The 9786-nt window shown below is 36.6% G+C and overlaps 1 long non-coding RNA gene across 1 annotated transcript in view; it reads right to left on the bottom strand.

Moving 5' to 3' along the window:
- Positions 1-726: 726 nt before the first annotated feature.
- LOC129060511 (uncharacterized) overlaps positions 727-9786 on the bottom strand; it is a 49619-nt gene continuing 40559 nt past the window's right edge. Inside the window, exons 3-4 of the long non-coding RNA XR_008527298.2 lie at positions 3335-3472; positions 727-3089 (exon numbers count right to left, since the gene is read on the bottom strand). This is a non-coding gene — a long non-coding RNA (uncharacterized LOC129060511). The remainder of the gene's footprint in view (positions 3090-3334; positions 3473-9786) is intronic.

Raw genomic sequence — 9786 nt, 5'->3', positions numbered from 1 at the left:
TCTTTTATCATAAAATATACTTTTTTGACATTTTGAGATGGCTGTTCAGAAGCTCTGCAAACAGAAGTAGCCCTACAAAGCTGTCTTTGTGGGGGAAAATTGCATCTGTAGATAGAATCTGAATTGATGAAGCCAGGTTTTCTGATTTTTCAGCAAAACTTCCAAGGGCTAAAGGGAAGTTTTCCTTTGGCCCCTACAAGTGTTTCATCTAGAGACAATAAAACAAGGATTAATGGCTGCCTCTTAATATTTAAAAGAAGTCATGAAGTGAATGAGGAGGAGTAATTCTTTATAATACAACAGGATTTCAAAAAATAGTGAAATGTATAGAACAGCAGTCTTTTGCTGAGCTATTTTCTTTTTCCGAAAGAAAAGACTATTTTAATTGACAGTTTAAAAAAGAACATCAATGTATTGCTAACCTAGTACCCTTACAGGATTTCTTTAATTACTCTATTACATTTTTCAGAATGCTTACTCATAAGAACAGGGAGACTCAAAAAGGTTTAAACAACAGAGCTAAGACTTAAACTCCAAATTGCCCCACTCAAAGTGACATGTGTGTTCTTACCACCAGCTCTGAGCTGCCAACTATCCATTTGTTTAAGATATGACAGAATAAATTTCATCACTGGAATGAAGAAATAAACCTGCCATTAAAAAAAAAGATCTTTCTCAACATTAAAATTGGATAACTTAATACAATGGTAAGATTGGTATTAGAAATTTTTTTCAATTTCTATTTTTTTGTCTTTTTTTGTTTTTTGGTTTTTTTCCTTTGCAAATGTGCTGTTAAAAGAGGCCATCGAGTGAAATAAGTCTCTAATCCTTCCAGGGAACTGTAATCCAAGAAAACTGAGGCACGTTTCCCTGTTTTGTGCTTTCATGCATCTTCCCAAGGTCTTTTTGTAAAATTCACGTCAGGAGATTAATGGCGATATATTTTCATGACATCTATAGTGCAGAATTAGCCTCTATAATGGCACGTATGTACCTCAGTCATAAAATTCAATACTCCCGACTCTCTACTTCAGGCTCTTCAGTGGCCTCTATATTGTCCACTAAAATTATTTTCTAACTGATAAATTCTTCTTTGACACTAACCTTGTCAAAAGGCTTACAAAACTTCTTCGAGGTAAAGGAAATCTCCTGCAAAGGCATTTCCTTTGTTTTAAGTTGTTCTCCATGTTCCACAGTATGTAAGTAAACATAGGAATCAGGGATAAATATCAAAACAGAATAGTCTAAAAAACTAAAATGATAGATGTCTTGAAAACACATGTGAGCCATGCTCATGTTATACAAAGTAGATGTGAAAATAGAAACAGAAAAAAAGCATATGTGTGTCTGTGCAGTATTTTATATGGCTTAAATAATACAAATAAAGGTTTTCTTTCACACTGTATTTTATAACTGGAAGTTTGTCTTTACCTCCATATAATCCTATTCCAAATAAAGTAAACAACAGTTAGTACTAAAGTTACTGAAGTACAGAGCAACTCAGGAGTATGCTTTTTAAACTATTCATCCAACAAATATCTGTTAAACATCCAAAAGAGTAAATTAGTAGGTGGGGAAGGAAAAGGGAGTAGTAAGAGTTGAATAAACTGTGTTCACCTTCTGCAGGCACTTTCTTCAGTATTTGCTCAACTTAATATACTCCTCCACTTCTCACTACTAGTTTGATGCTGGCTGAGCAGCATTTTAGTGTTGGCAGCTATGCTGGACTGGCTGTTGTCTGTTTTAGGTTTTTCTCTCCCTTCTAAAATTTACCAGCATTTGAATAAAGTTGCTCGTTTCAGTGTTAATTGTTTTGGTTTGCACATAAATCATTTCTGATTTGTTTGAGTGCAGCATTCTTTTATTATTGCACATCCACATTTCTTCCAAAGGAAAAGAAGTCATCTTGGACATCTCTCTGGGTTAATTTTCCAAAATGATATTAATAATTTGCTTTTGTAATACTATTCTTAGAAACTTAAACCCTGTCAATGGGTTATTACACACGCCTTTCCTATTAGTCAATAAGCCCTTAGCCCCATTAAGCTTCAGTTGGATGAGGCTGTGATCACAGTTCAAGGCTAAGCACAGCATTAAGCTCTGTGATCATCAATATTTCAGAAGGAAAAGAAATAGCTGTTGTGGCACTATTCAGCCTGCCATTCACTCTGCTAGGCTTAAGATAAGACTTAGCACAATGTCATAGGTAAGTAAGGATCAAAGAAGGTACAAACTTGCACGCTCCAATTAGATGTATTTGAAAGTAAGTATGAAATACAATGGAGACAGTCAAACACAAAAACACACTTCTGACTGTTCTAACTCCTTTGGAATGGCCAAACAAGATAGAATATCACAATACACCCACAGAGAGCATCAGTATTTAAAATTGAAATAACTCTTATGTTATATATAACATTTAGCAGAACTAGAGAATTCATTAACTGCTTATTCCATGTACATATTTGAGTTTTTTCTTTTTAAAAGGAAAACCATATCACAAATAATAAACTTTTAAATTTAAACTTGTGAGTAATTTAGGAACCACAGTAATGAGGTTCATTTCTTTAACTAAACGAAAATGTATTGATTCAAAGTTTAAGAGTTCATAAACTGTCCTAGAATCTATTTGGTAATATTCAATGAAAAGAGGAAATAGTTCCTATTTTCAAGGAATTTATAATCTAGCACAGAAAAGAAATAACCAGAGCTCATTATGTAACTTGAAAACATTTGTAAAGCAACAGGCCAAGGTAATTTTTATAATTCAATAATATGAAGCAAAAAGGAGTGAAGAGATGATGAGAGTAAATGGTCAAACACAGGATTATGGGTTGTAAAGCACTTTAGGATAAAAAATTTTAAGAACTCCTTACTATTCACACAGATCAAGCTGAGCGCAGAAATCAAGCTCTTCACCACCAGATTGTGTTGCGTGAGTTAGGAGGTAAATCACCAGGATACATTTATAGCACTTTGCTAGGCCTAAAGTGGTATTCAGTTTAGTAAATCTGAACCTGCCACAGGCATAATAGCAGAGATCAGAGCTGGTAGCGTATTGTTCTTAAATTGCAAATTCCTTTCATTCTCTGTTAACAGAAAGAGAAGAGAGATGAAGCCAGGGCTTCAGGGTCAGGTAAAGAACTAAATTTCCAAACCAGGGCAAAGTTAACATTTAAGAATATACTACTGGGCCAGTCATGGTAGCTCACATCTGTTAATCCCAGAACTTTGGGAGGTTGAGGTGGGAGGATTGTTAAGGCCAGGAGTTCAAGACCACCCTGGGTATCATAGAGAGAGCTCATTTCTTAAACAACAACAACAACAAACTTACCTGGGTGTGGCGGTCTGTGCCTGTAGTCTCAGCTACTTGGAAGGCTGAAGAAAAAGGACTGCTTGAGCCCAGGAGTTCAAGCCTGCAGTGAACTATAGTTGTGCCACTGTACTCTGAGCTGGGCTACAGACTGAAACCCTGTCACAACAAATAAATAAATAAATAAATAAATAAAATATTAATTACATAAAATTATACAGTAGTCCCCCCTCCTTTTCTGGGGGATATGTTCCAATAACCACAATGCATGCCTGAAACCATGACTATAATTGAATCCTATATACACTATGCTTTTTAAATACATACAAACATTATATACATACATGCTTATGATAAAGTTTAACTTATAAGTTAAGCACAGTAACAGACTAACAACAAAAACTAATAATAAAATAGAACAATTATAACAATATACTGTAATAAATGTTATGTGACTGAGTTCTCAAAAGATTTTATTGTATCGTAATCACCCTTCTTCTTGTGATGAGGTGAGATGATACAATGCCTACATAATGAGATGAAGTGAGGTGACATGGTGTTAGGCTACTATTGACCTTCTGATGATATGTCGGAAGGAGCATCATCTGCTTTAGGTGATCCTGAATTATCCAACCATGAAGATGTTGGTGGGTGGATGTCAGGAACAGACAATGTTGATGCCCAATGGGTGAATAGCATCTTCAGTGTGGATACACCAAACAAAAGAATGATTCATGTCCCAGACAGCAGGTGGGAGATTTCATCTCACTACTCAAAGCAGTGTGCAATTTAAAATTCATGAATTGTTTATTCCTAGGATTGTCCACTTAATAGTTTTATACTGCAGTTGACTGTGGGTAAGTGAAATTATAGAAAGTGAAACCATGGATAAGGAGGAACTACTGTGGTGATAATCAACTGTCTCAAAAAACAAAAAAGGTTTTACTAAACTGTCCAGGTAAAACATAGGCGATGAGGCATGAAATCAGCGCAGCAAAAGAATAAATTGTGAAACTATCGAGCCAAACTTCAAAAGAAGTTTGGGGCATAGTTTTGGTATTCCACTGAAGACATCAAAGCTGAGCACTTTGCAAACCACATAAAAATGCTGGACCTTGAGATTCTCTCTGCCTCTTCCATTTTCCCATCTTGCTATTCCTCCCTTGCTTCTGGTCTACTCTGCCACTTCAGTTGGCTGTCCAGTTTAACCAACTTCTCTCTGCAATCCTCTTAAAGGGACAGAACACTAGGTTGGCTAAAGAGTTTTCTGCAGTAATTACATGGGTCTCAGAGTTACTCAACAAAGCAGTTCCCATACTTTATTTTGCCCTGGGACTATAAGAGGATATAGCCCATTTATAGAGTGTCTGGAAAGAAAACGTTTTTTGAAATTATACAAAAATGTTTACCTTTAGTTGAACAATATCAGAAAACTTTGAGTTACTTGAAAAAATTGCAGGAAAAAGAAATTTAAAATTGAGTTCTATTTGCTAGCCAAAAAAAAGAAAAATGGTAACAAAAAGATAAATTATCACTGGAAACTGTTATATAGTTGTTATAATTATTTTATTGTTGTAAAACTAGTCTATTCTTACCAAGTTATATTAATATTTACTCAAGGCTAAAAATTAAAATGTCCCCCAATTTAAGATACAAATTCAAGTTCTGACAGGCAGCACTATCATCCACATTTCACATACACAAAATGTTTCTAGGTAAGAGCTGTTTACTATATTTGATGATTGTTCTCACTCTTGGCCTCAAGCATGCAGAAAGAAATTTTGCACAAATTTATTGTAAAGAAAATTATAGAAGCCTAGTCACCTGCCAATAAAAATCTTCTAGTAATTTTCTGGTTATGGCTTTTTTTACATTCTTTTTTTTTTTAGTCTTTGCATTAACTCCTTGTAAACTAATGACCATTGCCCCTATCTGAAATATAGGAATATAAAGGTAGAGGGGATCGAGGGAGATAATCTATTCTATGTCTTATGCTCTTCATTTACTTAAAATTAGTTAATTAGTGTTTAATTCTGAACTTTCTCCTTTCAGAAATGCTCAAAAGGAAACTAAGGCTATTGCCTTGGAATATTCATGTCCACCCTTTTTATTTCTCATCATGCTGTAATCAGAACTATTTTGTCTATGTTTAATATCTGAAAGATACTCTCAGCATATATTTATCACATATTTATTTATTCTCAACATAGAGTTGTACAGAAAATTCTCTTGTTTTACCATTGTTGTTTCAGCATTATTGAATCATATTTAGATATCTTAACTCCTTTTCCAATACCATTATGTTAATTTATTTTTCAAATACTTTTATGATTATATGGTACATATTATCTGAAGAAATCAAACATTATATACAATATCTTATTCTTTCTTTAAAGTAGAAATTAAATTTTATCTCCCCATATCTTATATAAATTCTGTGTATCTTATGTTTAACAAATAGTATATACTGTTTCTTTTCTTGGCCAGAATAAAGATATCCATGGTATCATAATCTATAAACTACATTATTAACATATTTTATCTCATAAGATTGATATGGAAATTAAGCAAGTAATGTATATCTTGAACAATTTGCAATATATTAAGCAGTTTTTCTAGACTTTTCAATAATTTTAAATAAACTCGATATAAAAATAAATTGTTTTAAGACACCATATAGGAAAGTGGGTGGTAAAAGAAGTTACTAAATGTCACAGATGAATAAAACCTAAAAATGTAGGTATATTTTAATATACATAACTTGCTATGTACTTAGAGATATAATTGTGTTAGGCCATTCTAGCATTGCTATAAAGGAATATCTGAGGCTGGGTAATTTATAAAGACAAGAGATTTAATTGGCTCGTGGTTCTGCAGGCTGTGCAAGCATGGCGCTGGTACCTGCTCAGCTTCTGGGGAGGCCTTAGGGAGCTTTTATTCATGGGAGAAGGTAAAGCAAGAATAGGCACATCACATGACAAAAGCAGGAGAAAGAGAGGGAGTTGAGTGGGGGGTGCCATACACTTAACCAGATTTCACAAAAACTCACTCACTATCACAACGACACCACCAAGCCATGAAGGATCTGCCCTCATGACCCAAACACCTCCCACCCGGTGCCACCTCTGGCGTTCGGGATTACAATTCAACATGAGATTGGTGGGGATACATATTCAAACAACATCATTCCATCCCTGGCCCCCTAAATCTCATATCCTTCTCATGTTGCAAAATACAATCATGCCTTCTCAACAGTCTCCCAAAAGACCAAAGTCTCATCTGGAGATGAGCTCCTTTCACCTATAAGCCCATAAAATTAAACAAGTTATTTATTTTCAAGATCCAATGGGATTACAGGCATTGGGCAAACATTTCCATTCCAAAAGGGAGAAATCGGCTAAAAGAAAGGAGCAACAGGACCCAAGGAAGTCCTACAGCCATCAGGGCAGTCATTTGATCTTAAAGCTCCAAAATAATCTCCTTTAACTTCATGTCCCACATTAGAGCACACTGATTCAAGGGGTGGCTTCCCAAGACCTTGGGCAGCTCTTGCTTCTGTGTCCCTGCAGGGTTCAGTACCCATGGCTGCTCTCACAGGTTGTTGAGTGTCTGTGGCTTTTCAAGGCACACAGTGAAAGCTTCCAGTAGATCTACTATTCTGGGTACTGGAAGGGGCTGGCCTCCTTCTGACAGCTCTACTAGGCAGTGCCCTCAATCCCACATTTTTCCTCCACAATGCCTTAGTAGAGGTTTTCTGTGAGGATTCTGCCCCTACAGCAGGTTTCTGCCTGGGCACCCAGGCTTTCTTATACATCCTCTGAAATCTAGGCAGAAACTGGCAAGACTCCTTCACTTTGTGCACCTAAAAGCATAACACCATGTGGCTTATGGCTTGTACATTCTGAAGCAGCAGCCCGAGCTGTACATGGGCCCCTTTGGCCTGAGGCTGGAGCCAGAGTTGCCAGGATGCAAGGAGAAAACTCCTGGGATGGTGCAGGACAGCAGTGCCCCAGGCCTGGGCCCCAAAACAATTCAGTCCTCAGCCCCAAAACAATTCAGTCCTCCTGGATCTCTGGGCCTGTGATGGGAGGGGCTGCCTCAAAGATCTCCGAAATGACTTTCAGGCCTTTTCCCATTGTCTTGGCTATCAGGATTGGGCTGCTTTTTATTTATACAAATTTATCTAGCAGCCTGCTAGAAATCCTCTCCTGAAAAAGCATTTCCTTCTTTACCATATGGTCAGGCTGAAGATTTTCCAAACTTTTATGCTCTGCTTCCTGTGTAAGCATAATTTCCAACTTTAAGCCATTTCTTTGCCCCTGCCTCTGAGTATAGGCTGTTAGAAGCAGCCAGGCCATATCTTGAACACTGTGACTTAGAAATTTCTTCCACTAGATACCTTAGATCATTGCTCTGAAGTTCAAACTTCCGCAGATTCCTAGGTCATGAACAAAATGCAGCTAAGTTATTTGCTAAGGTGTAACATGCGTGACCTTTGCTCTAGTTCCCAATAAGTTCCTCATTTCCATCTGAGACCTCATAATCTATCTATGTCACTATCAATGTCACTATCAGCATTTTGGTCACAACCATTTAACCAGTCTCTAAGAAATTCCAAATTTCCCCCTCATCTTTCTGTCTTCTTCTGAGACCTCAAAACTCTACCAACCTCTATCTGTTACCCAGTTCCAAGTCACTTCCACATTTTCAGATACCTTTGTCATTAAGACTCTCCATCTGGTACCAATTTTCTGTGTTAGGCCATTCTAGAATTGATATAAAGAAATACTTAGGCTGGGTAATTTATAAAGAAAAGAAGTTTAATTGGCTTATAATTCTGCAGGCTGTGTAAGAATGTCACTGCACCTTCTCAACTTCTCGGGAGGCCTTTTACTCATGGCAGAAGGTGAAGTAGGAGCAGGTACATCACATGACAAAAGCAGGAGAAATAAAGGGAACTGGGGGGAGGTACAACACATTTAAACAACCAGACCTCATGACAACTCACTCACTATCATGAGGACAGCACCAAGTAGCCTTATGGCCCAAGCAGGTCCTACCTCCAACATTGGAGATTACATTTCAACATGAGATTTGGTGGGAACACATATTCAAGCTATATTAATACTCATTTTGTCTAGTTATAGCAATATAATATTAATCTGGTAGAAAAATTCATTTTAAAATATTTAAATTTTAATAATACTTCCAGGTGATCAAATTCCAAAAGTCTAGCTGCTTTGAGTCAAACATTCAATTACATAAAATCCTTTTAACATTATCTAGGTTTATTTTCAACACCAAAGTATTTTAACATATGTGAAGTCATCTGATCTCAAAAGCCCAGGGATATAAGCAGCACGTAGGCTCTCTTTATTTCACAAAAAAATAATAGAGTGACTCCGAGTTGAGAAACTTCTTTGATTTCATAGGACTAGTAGAGGGAGATACTGAGATGAAAACAAGGCTATTATTATTCATGAGTTTCCCTCATGTATGCATCGGAAACGCTACCCAATAACATTTTGGGTGCTGTATTAGTCCATTCTCACACTGCTATAAAGATACTACCTGAGACTGTGTAATTTATAAACAAAAAAGTTCAACTGACTCAAAGTTCTGCATGTCTAGGGAGGCCACAGGAAACACAATCATGGCAGAAGGCAAAGGGGAAGCAAGGTGTCTCCTACATGGTAGCAGGAGAGAGAGAGAGAGAGAGAAAGAGAGAGAGAGAGAGGAAGGGCCACACTTTAAAACCATCAATGCTTGTGAGAACTCACTATCAGGAGAAAAGCATGGGGGAACCACCCCATGATCCAATCACCTGCCACCAGGTTCCTTCCTCAACACGTCAGGATTACAATTTTTGATGAGATTTGGGTGGTGACACAGAGCTAAACCATATCAGGGGTCTTTTAAATTAATTCTTTATAAGAAAAGAAAATAATTATGCACACAATAATCCTCCCAATCTACTCTAATTGTAATAAATAAGATGCATATGCTTTAAAGTATGCTGCTAGAGGCTGTCATTTGTAAATAGGCAGATCTGCTTATTACTGACAATACCAGTCCAATCATTAGTATAATGTTTCAATTTCTCTTTGTGTTAATCTGGGTACTTAGAAAACCTTATAGTTACTTTCAGAATTCAGTCCCATTTCTTTTCTTTTTCTTCCTCTGTGAGTGGTATATTTTTTAAGATACATAATCAGAAGCAAGGCTTTGAGATAAACCATTAGAAAAGTTGAAGCATTTTCTGCATGTATGCTATTCTTGCAATTAATTCCTATCAGAATCAATTACACATTTCAGGCCTCCGGATAGAGAATTCTGTACCTGCTGGTGATTGAAAGAGCAGGAAGTTTATTTCATTTATATGTAAAAGATTCCTTTCCTTTCTCTCCAGCCCTCATAGCAATCATTAATAACGTAGCCTTCAGTACAATGGGCTGTCAGTGCTTACCCTCTAT

This window comes from Pongo abelii, chromosome 6 (genome assembly GCF_028885655.2).
Source record: "Pongo abelii isolate AG06213 chromosome 6, NHGRI_mPonAbe1-v2.0_pri, whole genome shotgun sequence".
NCBI classification, from domain to species: Eukaryota; Metazoa; Chordata; class Mammalia; order Primates; family Hominidae; genus Pongo; species Pongo abelii.
Note: the sequence above shows the minus strand (reverse complement) of the source record. Positions and strands in the feature narration are given on the sequence as shown.